The sequence below is a fragment of the Hippocampus bargibanti genome, linkage group LG14 (genome assembly GCF_051943395.1).
Source record: "Hippocampus bargibanti isolate YZ-2025 linkage group LG14, ASM5194339v1, whole genome shotgun sequence".
NCBI lineage: Eukaryota > Metazoa > Chordata > Actinopteri > Syngnathiformes > Syngnathidae > Hippocampus > Hippocampus bargibanti.
This window is the reverse complement of record NC_142747.1, coordinates 18,677,087-18,697,800: the sequence shown is the minus strand read 5'-3', so window position 1 is coordinate 18,697,800 and position 20,714 is coordinate 18,677,087. Positions and strand designations below refer to the sequence as shown.

The following is a 20,714-nucleotide window of genomic DNA, read 5'->3' as shown; positions in this document are numbered from 1 at the left end:
TCTAAACATTCCCTGAAAAGAATCACCACTTCGTACTGATCCTGGCATTTTTTTAGACTACATATTGAAAGGACAACCGACACCATTTTTTTTGTTTCCTAACTGACATCAGAAAAATGTTTTATAGCATCTAAAATACCCAAAACACGCAGGCTGATATTTTTAGTCAAATGCAAAACACCAATAAAAATGACTTAAAGTATCCCCAAAACTGCCACAAAATGAGCTCGGAACTGGGCAGATACAGAAGGTCCCGCCCCCTTGTTTGTGACGTCACTATTGGTCACACACTGCCTTGCTCCAGAATCAAAACAATGGCTTCAGAGAGTTCCGATTCGGAGAAGATGCTTTCTTGTCGACACACAACGATTCACCATCGCGTTATTTATGTAGTTTTCCTTCTAATTTCACGATCAACACAGTGTTTTCAGATGAAAAAAAGTACCCAAAATGCATTGTGTGTCGCTTTCTCGTTCAGGGGCGTTCCCTCTGTGACGTCACTTAGGGCATCGTCATCAACTCCAAAACAAGACTTCCTGAATATTCAGCGCGAGTCTTAAAACGTAAAATACAGTAAAGTCTCGTTATATCGATATTCAAGGGAGTCCGAAAAAATATCGATATAACCGGGACTATCGATATATCCGACCCTGTTTGCATGTAATTTTCTCCGTGCGTGCATAGAAATAGTATCGATATAACCGGGACTATCGATATATCCGATATCGATATAACGAGACTTTACTGTATAGCTATATGCGGTGGAATCTTTGTAAAATGCGCTCAGTAGACGTCATTTGAAGTGATTTTACAAATTATGGGCGCAACTTGTCCGGAGGTGTCGGTGGTCCTTTCAGGTGACCCAGTTGTGCAGTGCTGACCACAATGCAAGGATGTTGTATGTTTGTGTGCCCCCCTTTCAGGGGGGAGGCCACGTGTGTCTGAGGTGAGGCGTGCCAGTGTGTTGGTCTTCTCGGAATGTTTCTCTTTGCTCACTGCGAGGGGTTTCGTGTTCAAAGGAAATTCCGCAGAAAACCAGCGTGACGTTTGTGTGAGTGTGTGTGTGTGTGTGTTTGTATGGCTGATCTTGTAAGGACCACTAACATTTTAGACCATACGTAATGAGGACATCTTTGACAAGTGAGGATCTTTTGGCCAGTCCTCTCAAGTTTTTCCTTCTAAAGGCTTTTACAAGGTCTATATGTGCATCTGTTAAAGTTTCAGAGAGGTCCTCACAAATTCACCCAAAATTATTTTTAGGGTGTATTTTCATTTCACTTGGATACACACACTTTTTACTCACTGTGTGTGTTTATGTGTGTGTGCTTGTGGGTGGTTAATGAGAGGAAAAAGTTTATACCACAAAAAGCCAAACGATATTTTAACCAAATTCACTACAGGGGTGAGGACTTTGAATGTACCCATTCAGAAACCTCACTCCTGCTGTTATTTCAGTTTCAAGTCCACTTTTTTAATTCTTTGTTTTTAAAGAAGTTGAAATGGGAAATGGGGTGACCTTTAGTGTTTAAATGTAACACTAGTTCTTCTCTAAACTTATCAGCAACGGTGGACCTCACTCCTTATCTGGAGTTATCCGGACCTCACAAAACCATTGAAACAGGAATGTGTGTGTGTGTGTGTGTGTGTGTGTGTGTATGTGTGTGTGTGTGCATGTGTGTGCATGTGTGTGCGTGTGCGTGTGTGTGTGTGTGTGTGTGTGTGTGTGTGTGTGTGTGTGTGTGTGTGTGTGTGTCTGGAAATTGAGGAATTGCTTGTACACGAAAGCGAACCAAATTCTCCTAAGCAGGAGAGGGACAATGCAATGCCAAAAATCACATTTGAGCATCTTGTGTCAGATTTGCTTTAAAATAAATCGAGAGCTTGTTTTGGCATTGGCATGAAATCGCAAAATGGTAGAAGAATGCTAAACAAAATGATAATCCAAAAGAAATGGACTTCTTGCTGTGGTAAAGAGACCCAACAATCATTTGAAACGGGTGTCCTAGGCAAGCTTGCACATTGTTTTAACGGTTCTTGTTAAGTTAGCATTTGCATCAAGAACGGGTTATGGAACACTAATATGGGGATGTACTATGAAAATCATAGTTACAATAATTTAAAAAAAAAATAACAAATTCGGGAATGGCGCTCTACGTCGTATTTTCAATTCCTGAATAAATTCGTGAATGGTAGTGAATGAGTTCAACTTATTTTGTTTGTTCCAACAAAAATCTGCTATGACGTCACCTTCACCGACTATTAAAGGACAACCGACGGCTCGGGACAAGTTGCGTCCATAATTTGTAAAATCACTTCAAATGACTTCTACTGAGCGTATTTTACAAAGATTTCACTGCATATAGCTATATTTTACATTTTAAGACTCGCGCTGAATATTTCAGAAGTCTTGTTTTTGAGTTGGTGACGAGTCCGTACATTACGTCACTGAAGGAACGCCCCTGACTGAGAAAGCAACACACAATGCATTTTGGGTACTTTTTTTGGTCTGAAAACTTCGTGTTGATCTGTGTTGATGGCGAAATTAGAAGGAAAACACAAATAACGCAATGGTGAATCGTTGTGTGTTGCACCAAGACTACTATTGGATACTAGTTGACACAAATTCCCAGAAGACAAATTAGCCCATTTGCAACGGAGCTTGGCCGCCATTTTTTTTGCATTTTCTGGGACGCTACATTGAAGTCCTGACCGCTCGAATTGATACGCAAGTACAGTAAAGTCTCGTTATATCGATATTGGTTATATCGATAGTACTGCTTATTACGATACTATTTCTATGAACGCAATGAGAAAATTTACATGCCGCAGGATCGGATATATCGATAGTCCGGTTATATCCATATTTTTTCCGACTCCCGAGAATATCGATATAACGAGACTTTATTGTACTTCTTTAATCGATTGAAAACATTTATGCTTTCCTCTTCAGAACTATTTGAATCATATTCATAACTGGATGTGTAACAAGAAAGCATCTTCTCCCAATCCGAAGCCATTTTTATGATTCTAGAGCAAGGCAAGACGTCTTGGCGTGACGTCACGAACAAGGGGGCGGGACCTTCTGAAACTCGCAATCATTTTGAAGTAGTTTTGGGACACTTTAACTCATTTTATTTGTATTACAGTAAAGTCTCGTTATATCGATATCGGATATATCGATAGTCCCGGTTATATCGATACTATTTCTATGCACGCACGGAGAAAATTACATGCAAACAGGGTCGGATATATCGATAGTCCCGGTTATATCGATATTTTTTCGGACTCCCTTGAATATCGATATAACGAGACTTTACTGTAATTGTATTATTTGTATTACTTGATATCTAATTTAAAACAGATTATTTTCTTCCAGACAGTGTATTGTAGGTGTTCAAACACCTGACATGTTTTGGCGTATACTTCGGCCTTCGTCAGAGTGTCAAAAAAGTTAACTCGTTTTTATTGGTGTTTTGCATTTGACTAAAAATATCAGCTTTGGGTATTTTGGGTATTTTAGATGCTATAAAACGTTTTTTAGGAAACAAAAAAAATGGTGTCGGTTGTCCTTTAACTTTGTATTTTTGTCACTTTCTGTACTTTGACTCCCCCACCCGCCATCCACTATTCCACTGTATTCAGTGTTGTTGATCATCTCTGTGTGTATTTTGCTATGAGTGGTACAGATCGTGATAAGCAGCGTCCAAAACGGCCTCGGGGGTCCTCCGTCACGGACGTCTTTCAGGCGGGCGGGAGGGAAATGGCAAATGTTTCCAGAGAGGCTTCAGAGAGTCAGCTGTGTATATATTCAGTGGGGATCTGAAAGTGGCCGTGTACCCCATCCTCCCTGGCCTCTCCTCCGCTCCACACTGAGCGTCTCGGGGCAGTTTTCTCCCACAGTTGGGAGTGCTGGTTTGTGTGGCGGCCTGTTTATACTGGAGCGCCGACTTCCTAGTGGCAGCCTGCACCTATCTAAACATCCCCCCCCGACCCACCCCGGTCGCTGCTCTGTGTTCCCGGCCTCACACCGCCCCTCGCCTTTCCTCCCTTCCATGTTCGCTCTCGCACCCTTTTAGTGTTTTCACCCCCTTCTTCCGCTTCTTGCCATCTTCCGTTGTCTTCTGCTGGAATTTCTGGTTCATGTCATTTTGTGTTTTTTAATACAGTGAGACCTCAACTTACAAACACCTCAACTTACAAACGTTTTGTCTTACAAACATTATTAATTATTATTATTATTCATAATAATAATTATCATAATCATCCTAATAATACATTTCATGCGCGGAAGATCCTACTGGACCCTGAGCATCCTGCCCATCACTCTTTCCAGCGACTCCCCTCAGGCAGTCGCTACCAAATCAGCTTCTCCCCCTACCCATTAACTCTCTAAACAGTAACCCTTCTCATTTAGGAAATTGAAAATATGTCGTAGAGCGCCATTTCCCGAATATCTTCGGGTTTTGTTTTTTTCATGCTTGGGTGCCGGTAAAGGGCTGGCCATGGCCTCTGGCAATGTTCTTTTCTTTTCCACAAGGGGGTAGCATTTCCCCTTTTTTTCCATGTTAGCACTTTGTTCCAGCTTGAGCTGTTGTTCAAGCGCTACATAAACCAATATGTGTGTATTGCATTGTATTTTGGACAGCTGCCCTCATTTCAAGCTCATATAAGTCCAAACCCATATCATTTAGGAATTAACTCTTTTTCTTTATTTTTATTTTTTATTTTTTATGAGAACTCTGCTCACTGCCCCGCAACACAATTGGCCAACTAAGCACAGTGAACACGGTTGCAGCTGCTGGGTTTGTTTTGGGTGAAAAGTTGATAATAAATTATTATTATTATTAAAGTTGTGATTCAACAATGCTGTCGGAAAGCCCCCCCACCGGCCCCCCTTCGCATGTCCCTTTGTTATGTTGTAATTGGGTGAAGAAAACATCACAAACATCAACAAAAATTCAGCGTGTTTTGTCTTATTTGTGGAATTGCAATTTTCTAAGTTGTCAGCAGATCCATTAAATGTAAATTTACGTTTGTAATTTTTGGGGGGAGGATAAAAATGCTCTTAGAATTTAACGACAATTGGCGCTGCCCTTGAAAAAGTGTCTTTTTTGTCGTATTTGAAGCATGCATGTGGCCGTTTCACACAGATAAAAATGTCCACTAAGTGATTGGTGAGTGGTCTCCTCCCCCAATGGATTTGCACATTTCCCACCCAAAATGTCATTTGGGCGCTTGCAATTGCAAATGAGCACCTGCGATAGGTTTAAGAAGAAAAAAAACAAACAGTATTTTCAAAACATGCTGATGTCAACCTCTAAGGGAGGATGAAGTATGATGGCAATCAGTCAAATGATTTCTGGAATGAAGTGTGCTTCATATTTCCTATTCAGGTCACATTTCAGTCAAAGCTGAAGAGCGGCTGACCTCAGCTGTCCCACGAGCCGCGCCCTGTGAGCCGTTGGAACTGCTGACCAAGATGACATCATCATGGCGATACCACTCAAGAGGCACTTGTTCGCAAGTAAGACACCTCCTATTTGTTTTTGTCATTCCAGAATTGCGGACTATTTAGGCACCGGTATTTTTGAGAAACACACCATTTATTTATTTATTTATTTATTTATTTATTTGATTGCTTATTTTTTTTTATTTTTATTATTTTTTATTTTTATTTTTATTTTTATTTTTATTTTTATTTTTATTTTTATTTTTATTTTTATTTTTATTTTTACTTTTACTTGTACTTTTACTCTGACATTGACTCTGACATTGACTATGACTCTGACTCTGACCCTGACCGTGACCCTGACCCTGACCCTGACCCTGACCCTTACCCTTACTCTCACTCTAGGTCCTGGTTTTACTTTTACTTATACTTTTTATTTATTTTAACGTTATACAGCCTCCGTGGCGCTGTTCGGCTGTGTGGTTTGGTTCGTCCGCCCAAAAGTAGTTTGTACGCAGAGATTTTATTCTCGCGAACTTAACGTTCGTACGGCAAAAACTTCGTGAGCTAAAGCGTTCGAGGTATCACTGTACTACTTCTATGTCACGGCTTCGAATTGAAGTGGATTTACATGGGACGGGAGATGTGAAACAATTTCTAGTAGATTTGAGTAACTGGTTGACATCACGTACTTCATAATAGGCACTTAGGTGTCCTTATGCACTTTGGGCGGGGGGGGGGTCACTTTGCAGACCCCCAAGCTATGACTCTTAGACCCTAGGAGGTTCCCAGAATTCAATTTGAAAACCACCACTCTATTCTATTCCCTCCCCCTTGGCCCTCACGGCATCCGGACCTGCACAGGGCATGAGTTGAGCAAGTCCAGAAAGCAGCACTGGGAATCCAGATGATAACAGGAGTTACAGTTGCAGGCCCGAAGGATTCTCCAGATGCCAACACCGGTGCAGACGTAGCAACGGCGAGCCAGGAGAGGATCTGTTGCTCCCATTAAACAAGACGTAATGGATTTTTGCAAGACATCACAAGTGCTTCCACTACAGCCTAATGGCCCTGCTGCAGCTTCTCCGCACGATGATGAGTTGAATAGTGTAAGCACCAAGGCACCCGGCGAGGCACCGGGGCGCTCCTGCCCAATGTCAGAAGTTTGCATGTCTGTGCGGCGAAAAGCACAAAAAGGTGTCACACACACAGCGTGCTGCAAGTCAAAATACAGTGGTACCTTGGCTTACGAACCCCTTGGCTTACGAACATTTCGGTTTACGAACGTTAAATTAATGAACATTTTACCTTGGCATACGAACTATTTTTTGGGATACACACGGAGCTGCCACAATGAGTGATGTGTCGTTCGCGAACGAGCCCGGTCTCCTAACAAGGAAATGGCATATGGCTTGTTTTTGTCCTCTATTCCCCACCCCCAGTCGTCGGTTAAAGCCACGTGATTGGTCAAGAACGCAGCAGTGAGGGGAGGTGGTTTAAACATTAAAGAGACAGGCAGACGACAGTGAGTGAGAGTGACAAAATGGATAGAAACAGTGAAATTTGGACTCGTTTCAACTTTTCTAGTTCAAAGGCAGAGTGTAGACTGCAAGGTTAAAACATCCCATCAATCACGCTCCACAAATAACCCGCACAAGCCATTTGTACACTTGATGCAAAAAGCTATCAACCCAGCTAAACAGTACACAATTGATGAGGAACAAGGTAAAATTATGGCAGAGAAAGCACCTACAAGGGATCATTCCTCAAGATGGTGAAAGAAGAAGGTTACGTTCCTCATCAAGTGTTTAATGCTGATGAAACCAGCCACTCTATTCCATCAAGCCATCAACGGCCATCACAAAGGTAAATAAAACCACTTTATTATACAATACAGTTTATTTCTTTAATTATAATACCATAGCACATTTATTATACATAAAATAAGGTATATTTTGTGTAGTTTTAAGCCTTCGAAAATTAGAAAGGAGAAAATGATGTTTTATGGGGACCTGGGAACGGATTATTCTCATTTTAATGGTTTCCTATGGGAAATAATTTTTTGGGATACACACTTTTCGCCTTCCACACTGTCTGGGAACCAATTAAGTTCATAAGCCAAGGTATAACTGTATGTTGAACTTTTGTGGCCGCTAGTCTTGATGGAAACAACATTTTTGTGGGCCTGGAAGCGTAAACTGCCTTTCAGAGTGTAACCACAAGCATGATTGTCACAGTGTGAACTGGAAGTATGCCATTTATCCTCACGCATTGTGTTGCCCCGCATATAACAAACAAAAATGGCGGACGGACGGGCTGCAATTGTGGCTGGCACAATCGATAGTTTCCTTGCATTTTAAAAATTTTGTTGCAGTGCAAAGGTCATGCAGAAAGGAAAGTTTAGACACTTTATCAACCAGAGGGACAATGTAGGTCAGTGTGCGATTGATGCGTCTGATTCAAGATTGCACAACAAGAGGGGATGAGATAAATTCTGCAGGCTGTGTTTGGCTTTAAAAGGGTGAAATAGTTTTGTGTTCGGCACTGTGTCTGCAGCTTGGTCATGAAGTGCTGCTTGCGTGAGTGCAACAAAAACACCATTTCGTACTCTGTTTTGGAGACAAATTGTCGTCGGAGTAACAAAAATCATACTGGATGTTGGCCCCGGTGGATATTTAACATGAGACGGGCGCCACCCTCGCAAACTTATCTTTGTGGATCATTGCTTGTCAACCGGTTCAGGGTGCCCTCCTGCCCCACCAATGCCCAAAAAATGGCTGGGATAAACTCCAGCACCCCCTGTGATACTTATGTGGATGGATGGTTGAAAAAGTAAGAATGGCATCAGAAGTTTTGTAAAATCTGAATATTATTAACAGAATGTCAAAGGTCATGTAAAGGTTAAATGAGAACACTGTAGACCAAGGGTGTCAAAGTCATTTTTTGCCACGGGCCACATTGTAGTTATGGTTTCCTCTCGAGGGCCGTTATGAATTTGGGGAACCCATTAGAATGTTTAAATCCCTTCAAATATTACATATAGAGCACACAGCAAATTAATGAATAACTCGTTTTCAAATCTGAAGTCAAGAATAATGACTTTTATTGTGGTTGACATTCAAAAATATGAAATTTTGGCTCAGATTTTAGCAATCATCATGGAATTTAACAAGTTTGATTTGCTTTCGCGGGCCGAAAAAAATGATGTGGCGGGCCGGATTTGGCCCGCGGGCCTTGACTTTGACACCTGTGCTGTAGACATAAACGAGTTATAATTTATGATGTGCATTTATCTTTATGTAATGCTACCTATTAGCTAGGTAGCTATTTAACTAGCTAGCTAATAGATAGCTAGTAGACAGCTAGTTTTCTATCTATTTGAGTTACTTCCGGGTTGAGTGAGCTACCAAGAGCATGGCGTGAGGTTTTTAACGTTGTTTTTAGCTTCATCAAAGTGTTCAATCAACTCCACTTCCCCGCGGCTAGAAACATTGTCTTGTGGCTAGAGGGGCGCAAAAAAAAAAAAAATGCTTGACGAGTGAGAAACATTCCAAAGGATGGAAGCAATCAACTGGGAAATGGTGTTGCATTTGCTGGCATTTATTGTGTCATCTGAAGGGGGGGGGGGGGGAGGAGGGGTTTGACTTAAACCAGAGCAAGAAAACTTCTGACACCTGCTTTTAATCTTTAAAAAAAAAAAAAACCTCCATGTTATCCTGGCAAGTCACTGGAAAAGGTCGTGGGCAGGATGCGGAGGGTACAGTAGGATTTTTCTATCAAATGTGCAATCATTTCAGAAGATTGTCCAATAAGGTTATTGGTATGTGTGAGGTGTGGTTAGAATGGATTTCACAAATATGAGTCGAACTCAAATCATAAAACGTGTTCAATATTTACGAGAAAAAAAAAAAATCTTTATATGTACAGAAAGAGCTAATGTCATCCAAATCATTTGACAACGTGTGTAAACAGAACATAGCCAAGCTAAAAGGGACCCTTACAGAGTCCCTCTCAAGAGTCGATGGAAAAGGTGGTGGGCAGGGTGCGCAGGGTCCAGTAGGATTTTCCGTGCCCTTGTTTTGATTCATGTCTAGATTTTCAATTAACTGGCATGACCTGTAACATGAAAAAATACAATAATAATAATAATAATAATAATAATAATAATAATAATAATACATTTTAGTTCAAGCACCTTTCAAAGTTCTCCAGGACACTTTACAGTCACAGACAAGCATAGCATACCTAGCATAGATACGATAATAATTAATTATAAATAAAATACAATAAATAAAATATAATTATAAATAGAAACAAGAGATAGAGCTACATAGAAAATGCCATTTGGCTTTTGAGATGGCATTTGAAAGTGGGATTTACCGTCGTTTCATTTACCCAAAGGTAAATGAAACAACTTTATTATTGAGTACAGTTTATTTCTTTAATTATAATACCATAGCACATTTATTATACGTATAATAAGGTATAGTTTGTGTAGTTTTAAGGCTTAGAAAATTAGAAAGTAGAACATTATGTTTTATGGGGACCTTGGAACGAATTATTCTCATTTTAATGGTTTCCTATGGGAAATTAATGTTTGGGATACACACTTTTCGTCTTACACACTCTGTCTTGGAACCAATTAAGTTCGTAAGCCACTGTATCGCTGTATAAAGAAGAATTTTAAAGTTGATTCTATATTTGACCGGAAGCCAGGATGAGTTTCTGGTTATGATCCGGACTGAAGAATTCTGGACTAGTTGCTGTAATTCTATGTGATGCACAACATGTTGCCCGCACCCCTAACATGTGCATCTGCAGAGGAAAATCCAATCAGTTCCAAAGCGGCCTGGACGGCCTACGCTGGACGTGGCCAGTTTATTGTTTTCATCCCCCTTCCCTCCTTTTTTTTTTTTTTTTTTGTCTTTTGGGTGACCCCGCGTACACATGCTCACACTCACAAACACATGCGAGCGCCCACACGCAGGCACCTTGTGGATTTCTTGCTTCACGTCTCAAATATGTCGTGCGCGTGTGTATATGTGTCATGCATGCCGAGGGGGCAAAAGTGAGACAAGGGGGACGGGACGTCAAGAAGGAAGAAGTCCACACACAGTACGACGCAGCTGTGGCACTCCCAGAACCCCCCCAATTCACCCTCCATTCCTTGATTACTTTCAGCTGGTACTTGAACCTTAGGCCTTTTGGGTTTTGGAGACCAGCCCAGATCCCCCCCGATTCTCCCCCACCCTAGCACCCCATCCAGCTGCATGACCCCTCTGTGACCCCAAAGCCGAGGATAGGAAAATAAGAGGCGTGCCAAGGCAGAGAGACTTTTTATTTTGCCTGCTGGCACGTTGCCGGTGACCAGGGCTTACATAATGGGAAACATAGCAGGACCCGAGAGAAGGAAGCCCCCTCGACTCCCTTTTTTCTCCCTTTTTCTCCCCATCTTCTCTCTCTCTCTCTCTTTTTCTCCCTCTCTCTATCTCTTATTCTGTTTGTCATATAACCCTGCATCAGTTATTACACGCAGTCACAATCCTGAAACCGAGCCACCAGTATTTGCTATCTATTTGCTATCTATTAGCTATCTCGCTAGCTAGCTATTAGCTAGGTAGCGATCTAGCTGGCTAGCTATCTCACTGGCTATCTATTAGCTAGCTAGCTCGCTTTCTAACTGAGTTACTTCCGGGTTGAGTGAATGCTGGCGCGTGTGGCTGCCGCTGCTCACCCACAGAAAAACTTATCCTGTGACTGTAAAGTGACCTTGATAGTTTTGAAAGGCGCTTAGAAATGAAATGTATTACAAATGTATTATTATCATTAGAATAACATCGACACGCACACACACACACACACACACACACACACACACACACACACACACACACACACACACACACACACACACACACACATAGACACACCCGCCCGCACTTGCTATCTATTTGCTATGTATTGGCTATCTGGCTGGCTCGCTAGCTATCTATGAGCTATATAGCTATCTAGCTGGCTAGCTATCAAGCTGGCTATCTATTAGCTATCTATTAGCTGGCTAGATCGCTTTCTAACTGAGTTACCTCCGGGTTGAGTGAATGCTAGCGCGTGTGGCTGCCGCTGCTCACCCACAGAAAAACTTATTGTCCACTAGGTTGGAGAGTCTGTTTGTTATTCTAATATTCTATTTGTTTACATCACAGTTCATCATTATTATCATGACTGTTATTCCAATGTGGGAGGAAAAAAAAGGTCCAAAGTAGGAAGCGTAAAAAATGAAAGAGTGCAAAAAAAAGGGACGAGAGAAAAGGTCGGTGTTTTCCCCTCAACGATTGTCCAGTCAATTAATTTTATTGCGTTGGCGTCCGCTGAGAGCTTTCCAGGAGCGGAGGATGTGTGAGAGGAGTGGAGAACGTGAGTGGGGGGTTAAGGGGGGTTAACCGAAGAGCCAGCTGGTAGGTGTGCCTCGGCAACAATGTAAAAAAAAAACGGTTATCTGAAGGTCATCATGTAGGCCTGAGAACTTGAATGACATGAAGTCACCATCAATACTCTCAAGGTCACTTCTCAGTCACAGGATAAGTTTTCCTGTGGGTGAGCAGCGGCAGCCACAATATGCCTTTTTAAAGTGATATCTGAGTGAGCCCAGGTAAAAAAAAAATGTGGGTCCTAAAATCAAATTTTTATGACTCCCATAAATATATTTTTTTCATGTTTGAAATTGGGTCCCCACGGGGCATTCCTTTGCACACCTCGTCCCCATCGTGTCACAAAAACGTGTGTGTGTGTGTGTGTGTGTAGCCTTGAAAATTTTAAATAATAATAATAATAGATTTCATTTCTAAGCGTCTTTCAAAACACTCAAGGTCACTTCTCAGTCACAGGATAAGCTTTTCTGTGGGTAAGCAGCGGCAGCCACAATATGCCATTTTAAAGTGATTTCTGAGTGAGCCCAGGTAAAAAAAAATGTGGGTCCTAAAATCAAATTTTTATGAGTCTCATAAATATATTTTTTTCCTGTTTGAAATTGGGTCCCCACGGGGCATTCCTTTGCACACCTCGTCCCCATCGTGTCACAAAAACGTGTCTGTGTGTGTGTGTGTAGCCTTGAAAATTTTGAATAATAATAGATTTCATTTCTAAGCGCCTTTCAAAACACTCAAGGTCACTTCTCAGTCACAGGATAAGTTTTTCTGCGGGTGAGCAGCGGCAGCCACAATATGCCTTTTTAAAGTGATATCTGAGTGAGCCCAGGTAAAAAAAAATGTGGGTCCTAAAATCAAATTTTTATGACTCTCATAAATATATTTTTTTTCATGTTTGAAATTGGGTCCCCACGGGGCATTCCTTTGCACACCTCGTCCCCATTGTGTCACAAAAACGTGTGTGTAGCCTTGAAAATTTTAAATAATAATAATAATAGATTTCATTTCTAAGCGCCTTTCAAAACACTCAAGGTCACTTCTCAGTCACAGGATAAGTTTTTCTGTGGGTGAGCAGCGGCAGCCACAATATGCCTTTTTAAAGTGATATCTGAGTGAGCCCAGGTAAAAAAAAATGTGGGTCCTAAAATCAAATTTTTATGAGTCTCATAAATATATCTTTTTCATGTTTGAAATTGGGTCCCCACGGGGCATTCCTTTGCACACCTCGTCCCCATCGTGTCACAAAAACGTGTGTGTGTGTGTGTGTGTGTGTGTGTGTGTGTGTGTGTGTGTGTGTGTGTGTGTGTGTGTGTGTGTGTGTGTGTGTGTGTGTGTGTGTGTGTGTGTGTGTGTGTGTGTGTGTACCCTTGAAAATTTTAAATAATAATAGATTTCATTTCTAAGCGCCTTTCAAAACACTCAAGGTCACTTCTCAGTCACAGGATAAGTTTTTCTGTGGGTGAGCAGCGGCAGCCACAATATGCCATTTTAAAGTAATCTCTGAGTGAGCCCAGGTTAAAAAAAAATGTGGGTCCTAAAATCAAATTTTTATGACTCTCATAAATATATTTTTTTCATGTTTGAAATTGGGTCCCCACGGGGCATTCCTTTCCACACCTCGTCCCCATCGTGTCACAAAAACGTGTGTGTGTGTGTGTGTGTGTGTGTGTGTGTGTGTGTGTGTGTGTGTACCCTTGAAAATTTTAAATAATAATAGATTTCATTTCTAAGCGCCTTTCAAAACACTCAAGGTCACTTCTCAGTCACAGGATAAGCTTTTCTGTGGGTAAGCAGCGGCAGCCACAATATGCCTTTTTAAAGTGATATCTGAGTGAGCCCAGGTAAAAAAAAATGTGGGTCCTAAAATCAAATTTTTATGACTCTCATAAATATATTTTTTTTCATGTTTGAAATTGGGTCCCCACGGGGCATTCCTTTGCACACCTCGTCCCCATTGTGTCACAAAAACGTGTGTGTGTGTGCGTGTGTGTGTGTGTGTGTTTGTGTGTGTGTGTGCATGTGTTTGTGTCTGTGTGTGTGTGTGTGTGTGTGTGTGTGTGTGTGTGTGTGTGTGTGTGTGTGTGTGTGTGTATGCGTGTGTGTGTGTATGTGTGTGTGTTCCTGAAGACGCAGAAAGGGAGTTTGCTGGCATGCTGTATATATGGTCACTTCCTCTCCAGTTTAAACAGAGCAGGCTGTGCTGGCAACCTCCGCTCGCCTTTCTCCAAATGGTTTGCATCATGTTCAAGCCCCCCCCCCCCCCCCCCCCCTACCACCCCCCTTCCCTCGGCTCCCTCCCTGCCTTCGGTTTTGTCTATAAATCATCCAAATCTCCAAAGTTTATGTGCCTGAGACAATCTTTCTCCTTGGAGAAAGGGGGCACACATAAGAAAAAGCTATAAAACCTATTTTTTTTCCTTTCCACTTCAAACAGGGCCTCTCCACTTACAACCTTCCCTTTTTTTTTGGCGTCTCCGGAGCCGCGCGTCGCCATTTTCCGGTGTTGGGATGGTGGGTACTTCCCTGCTGAATCTCCGAAAAGAAAACACCCACATGAGAGAATTTTGCTGATCTCCTGATCCCCAATCAAAGTCGTCCATGGCGCTTGCGGTATAAGGCATCCCTGCCAAGATCGGGGCTAAATTGTCATCATGTTAAGGAGTCGGCCAAAGTATATCAATGAACTGCTATCTATTTGATCTATCTATTTGATCTCGGACCCCGACGACATCAATTTTCTTAAATTGAATGTCCTTAAAAATGTTCTGACAGTGACACCGATCGGTGGTCTCGGAAAGTCATTCCATTGAATTCTGATGGGAAGCCATTTTGAAAGAATGTGTTTTGGTCCAATATTTTCCTTTAAAGGACAACCGACGTCTCCGGACATGTCCATAATTTGTAAAATGGCTTCAGATGACTTCTACTGAGTGTATTTTACAAAGGTTCCACAGCATATAGCTATATTTTACGTTTTAAGACTTGAGCTGAATATTCCGGAAGTCTTGTTTTTGAGTTGGTGACGAGTCCGTATGTGACGTCACTGAAGGAACGCCCCTGACCGAAAAAAAAGGACACATTGAAGCAGTCCTTCCATCACGTCAATGTATTTCGCTGTGCTTGTTTGGTCTGAAAACGTCACGTTGCACCAAAAAGAGCCAGAAGAGGGCGACCAAGCTCCATATAAGGAATTAATCAGCCTGTGGAAACAGGCTGATTAATTCCTCACAGGTTGCCGTTTTCTGCCACTTTTCTGGGACGCTACATTGCAGTGCAGATGCCTCAAAATGACACGGAAGGACTTCTTTAATCAATTGCAAACATGTATGCTTTCCTCTTCAGAACTATTTGAATCATATTCATAACTGAATGTGTAACAAGAAAGCATATTATCCAAATCTGAAGCCATTGTTTTTATTCTCCAGCAATGCAAGACGTCTTGGCGTGACATCACGATCTGGGGGCGGGACTTTCTGAAAATGCCCAATTCGCAGCTCAATTTTTTTTGCAGATTTTGGAGACTTTAAGTCATTTTTATTGGTGTTTTGCATTTGACTAAAAATATCATACTGCGTGTTTTGGGTATTTTAGATGCTATAAAACGTTTTTCTGTTGTCAGTTAAGCAACAAAAAAAGTGACGTTGGTTGTCCTTTAAATATCCTTTGACATCAGAGGCGTTTTTTTTGGATTACAACATGTTGAATGTGATTTATGTTTTTGTCTTGTTTTTTTTCAGCCATTGTGGGATTGATTTTTACATCAACCAGAACGTTGACAGATTGTGAACAATTGATCGGGAAAGGAGGTGTCAAACTAAACACAAAAGAAACAAAAGGACGTGTTTCATATGGCTTCACTTAAAGGACATCACTTTTTTTGTATCCTAACTGACATCAGACAGGATCAGTTTTTCTGTGGGTGAGCAGTGGCAGTCACAATGTCATTTTAAAGTGATTTCTGAGTGAGCACAGGCTAAAAAATGTGGGTCCTAAAATCTAATTTTTATGATTGTCATAAATATATTTTTTTCATGTTTGAAATTGGGTCCTCACGGGGCACTCCTTTGCACACCTCGTCCCCATCGCGTCGCAAAAACGTGTGTGTGTGTGTGTGTAGACCTGAATTTTTTAAATATGTAATAATAATAATACATTTAATTTCTAAACACCTTTCAAAACTCTCAATGTCACTTCTGAGGCACAGGATAAGTTTTTCTGTGGGTGAGCAGCGGCAGCCACAATATGTCATATGTCAATGTTACCAAGAAGCCCCAGTCCAGCATCTCCTCTCATGAACTTTTTTTTTTCTTCTTCTGCATGCATTGAAGCATCAATCTTCAGAACTTTCCACAAGCAGATGGCATCTCCACTTACGACACAAACATTCTGCTCACTCATCAATTGTGAGTGATAAATCAACCACTGTGTGTGTTTTAGTGGAAGAAGAGATGATGAGGAGCACGGTTTTCTCTTTCAAAACAAAAAGTAGGGTTTGCCCTGCAGCCTATCTCAGCGAATTGGACCAGGATCAGAACGCCAGCCACCGCCGCCGCAAAGTGAGGAAAAGCCCACAAGCACACCAGGTGTCACGACAAGCACGTGAGTCTGAAAATCATATTAAATATGTTCTAATACCTTATATGTTGATCGTTTATAATAATAATAATAATAATAAAATTTCATTTATAAGCGCCTTTCAAAACTCTCAAGGCTACTTTACAGTCACAGGATCAGTTTTTATCTGTGGGTGAGCAGTGGCAGCCACACGCGCCAGCCATATAGATATTATATATACAGTGAGACCTCAACTTACGAACTTAATTGGTTCCCAGACAGAGTGTGTAAGGCGAAAAATGTGTATCTCAAAAAAAAATTCCCATAGGAAACCATTAAAATGGGAATAATCCGTTCCCGGGTTTCCATAAAATATACTTTTCAACTAAATAAGTCTTAAAACTACACACAACATACATTACTCTATGTATAATAAATGTGCTATTGTATTGTAACGAAAGAAATACGCTGCATTGTATCATAAAGTCACTTTATTTACATTTGTGATGGTCATTTATGGCTTGATGGAATGGGTTGGAGGTCGAAGGTCAAAGGGAATTGCTGTTTGGAAAGTGAGCACATTACATGACGACTGTAATTAAAGAAATAAACTGTGCTGTAAAATAAAGTGGAAGGAGAGTCACCTTCCATAAGGACTGTTGGTAACTTAACCTCTGGTGCTGTTCGGTCGTGTGCTTCCGCCGAAGATCACTCCGCCAGCCGTGGTGGGTGTGTATTATGAAAATAGTGCTTATTATAAGGTTTAATTTTCAGAAATTTGACGTTTGTAAGACGAAAAGTTTGTAAGTTGAGGTGTTTGTAAGTTGAGGTCTCACTGTATAGATATATAGCATATAGATATTTTTAGTTGGGTCACCGGTGTCGTGTGCAAGTATTTCCAACAGAGAATAGTGATTAAACGGCGTGCAAAATAAAAATAAATAAAAGAGCATCCATGCACTTTTTTTGCAACACAGTCGTAAAACATGCCCCGTTCAAGAAGTCCTTTGCCATGTGCGGTGCAACTGCGGCGGCAGTCCTCGGCTTTAATTAGCGCAATTAAATACAAGTCACTTGCTCACTTTTCCTCGCGACTCGTCTCTTTCGGTAATTAAAGTCACTCCCCAAACCGCACGCATGTGGTCGTCTAAAAATAATGCCAGCATGTGCCACTATTTTACAGTGCGACATGGCGACACCGCCCCAATTCGGGATGCGGGTCGAAAGGTTAGCAGCCCGTTCCCAGAGTGAGACGGATTTTCTAAATACAGTGATACCTTGGCTTACGAATATAATTGGTTCGCAGACAGAGTGTGTAAGACGAAAAGTGTGTATCCCAAAAATTAATTTGCCATAGGAAACCATTAAAATGAGAATAATCCGTTCCCAGGTCCCCATAAAACATAATTTTCTTTCTAATTTTCTAAGCCTTAAAACTACAAAATATACCTTATTCTATGCGTAATAAATGTGCTATGGTATTAATGAAAGAAATAATCTATACTGTTTAATAAAGTCTTTTTATTTACCTTTTTGATGGTCGATGGCTTGATGGAATGGAGTGGCCGGTTTCATCAGCATTAAACACTTGAGGATGAGGAACGTAACCTTCTTCTTTCACCATCTTGAGGAATGATCCCTTGTAAGTTCTTTCTCTGCAATAATTTTATCTAGTTCCTCATCAATTGTGTTCTGTTTAGCTGGGTTGATAGCTTTTTGCATCAAGTGTACAGATGGCTTGTGCAGGTTATTTGTGGAGCCTGATTGACGGGATGTTTTAACCTTGCAGTCTACACTCTGCCTTTGAACTATCAAAGTTGAAACAAGTCCAAATGTCACTGTTTACTATCCATTTTATGACTCTCTCTCTGTCGTCTGCCTGTCTCTTTAATGTTTAACCCCCCCCTCCACCCGTCACTGCTGCGTTCCTGACCAATCACGAGGCTTTGACCGAAGACTGGGGGCGGGGAATAGAGGACAAAAACAGTCGGCTGCCATTTTCTTGTTAGGAGATCGGGCTCGTTCCCTAACGACACATCACTCATTGTGGCGCTCCATGTGTATCCCGAAAAATAGTTTGTATGTCAAGGTAAAGTTTTCATAAATGTAACGTTCATAAACCGAAAAGTTTGTAAGCCAAGGGGTTCGTAAACCGAGGTATCACTGTAAAATATATATATATTTTTTTTTTTAAACGGCCATTTCAAACACTGTTTTTAATCCAAAATTGATAACTCACAGAATCCACGCTGGGTACGCGGATCGCGTTAATTAAAAACAGAAGACCCCGAAAGTGGAGGTGAGATACTCGTGTACTGATTGATGACCTCTTGCTTTTACTGCAAATCTTGTGATGTTATGTGTATACGCACACCCACACACAGACGCATACACATACATTATAATTGTCATCGCCATTTAAAAGCGAGGGATTTTACTTTCAGCGCTCGTGACGTGCAGTAAGATCGGTTATTCATGGCCAAGCAATTTGATTGGACAAGAGTCATTACATGAGAAGTAATATATGTATATATTACAACAGTCCTGTGATGTTTGACTTTGACATAGCCTCATAAATGTTGTAAACCTTTAATTTGGCCTCCATGTAGCGGTTAGCGGTTAACTAACTTTTATTGTGGGTTGTTACAACCATTAGCGCCGCAACTATGAATATGTTTCGAGGCCATGAGAAGAGCCCGGGAGAAGTCACCGCATACATCTAGGAGTGATAATGTATTTAATCACACGTTATGCGTACAGACAGACAGAAGCAGATGCTAACGTAGCTAATAGCTAAATAATTAGCTTTGTTTTACATTTCCATGGTTTGCTCTGTTGCTTCACTTATTAAAGGACCAAATACACAAGTTAGCATGACCTGGGCTAATTGGAAGTGAAATAGTAAAACATGGTTATTTTTTTATTTTTTTATTTATTTATTCATTCATTTATTCCTCTATTTATTTATTCATAAATGTATTTTTGTGTTTATTTATGTTTTTATGTATTTAATTTTGTTTATTTCTTGATTTATTTTTACATATTATTTTATTTATTTACTGAGGTATATTTTTTCATTTTATGTACTTATTTATTTATGTATTTATTTCTGTGTTTATTTATTTATTTATTTATTTATTCGTCTATTCATGAATTTATTTATGTATTTACTTGTGTTTTTATGTATTTATTTTTGTTTATTTCTTGATTTATTTTTACGTATTACTTATTTACTGTGGTATATTTTTTCATTTTATGTACTTACAGTAAAGTCTCGTTATATCGATATCGGTTATATCGATAGTACTGCTTATTACCATACTATTTCTATGAACGCAAGGAGAAAATTTACATGCCGCAGGATCGGATATATCGATAGTCTGGTTATATCGATATTTTTTCCCACTCCCGAGAATATCGATATGATGAGACTTTACTGTATTTATTTATGTATTTATTTCTGTGCTTATTTATTTATTTATTTATTTATGTATTTATTTATGTGTATTTATTTATGTCTATTTATTTATGTATTTATTTATTTATTTATTTGTTTGTGTATTTGTGTGTTCATGTGTTCATGTGTTCATTTATTCATTTATTTATTTATTTACTTATTTACTTATTTATTTGTTCATGTATTTATTTATTTATTTATTTATTTATTTATTCAGTTATTAGGTTAGTTATTAATTTCGTCGGTGTTGGCACTGATGCTTTGGGTAATTAGCATGCCGCGCTAACAGCAAACCTATTCTTGGCAGAGTGGAATAATTTATTGGATAAGCAACCAAATCATAAATCGCTGTCATTTATTAGTGTAACATTAAAAAAAAAATCGCACTTGATGACTAAATGAAAAAAATAACATACAGTACAAAATGACTCCTCCTTGTGTCATATTGCCCAATTCGCAGCTCAATTTTTTTGCAGATTTTGGACACTTTAAGTCATTTTTATTGGTGTTTTGCATTTGAATAAAAATATCATTTTTTGGCTATTTTAGATGCTATCAAACGTTTTTCTGATGTCACTTAAAAAAAAACAAAAAAGTGACGTCTGTTGTCCTTTATCCGTCTGCCAATCAATCAAAAAGAAGCTGATAAGTCCACCCCCCAAAAAAAGAAAACATTTTTACGAAACGTTTTTAAGAATGTGCCCCCCTGAGGAGATCAGGTGACTTCATTGAAAATTTATGCACCTGCTGCTCGCTCACTTTAAATCGGACCAAAGTCTTGAAAGGAAAAAGTACCTGGAAGTACAACTTTTCGCTTCCATCATGACGC

The 20,714-nt window shown here is 40.2% G+C and overlaps 1 protein-coding gene across 19 annotated transcripts in view; it reads left to right on the top strand.

The window, feature by feature from the left end:
• dph1 (diphthamide biosynthesis 1) overlaps positions 1-20,714 on the top strand; it is a 145,284-nt gene that overhangs the window by 106,596 nt on the left and 17,974 nt on the right. For 6 of the 19 annotated variants that reach the window (XR_016117120.1, XR_016117110.1, XR_016117108.1 and 3 more), the window contains 3 exons: positions 5,394-5,524; positions 16,203-16,277; positions 16,361-16,473. The gene's annotated coding sequence lies outside the window, so the exon portion shown is untranslated. Of the gene's footprint in view, positions 1-5,393; positions 5,525-6,313; positions 6,559-14,001; positions 14,106-16,202; positions 16,278-16,360; positions 16,474-17,611; positions 17,656-17,990; positions 18,071-18,371; positions 18,518-18,669; positions 18,728-20,714 lie in introns of all 19 variants that reach the window. The other 13 variants (XR_016117115.1, XR_016117118.1, XR_016117123.1 and 10 more) reach the window with 11 other exon arrangements.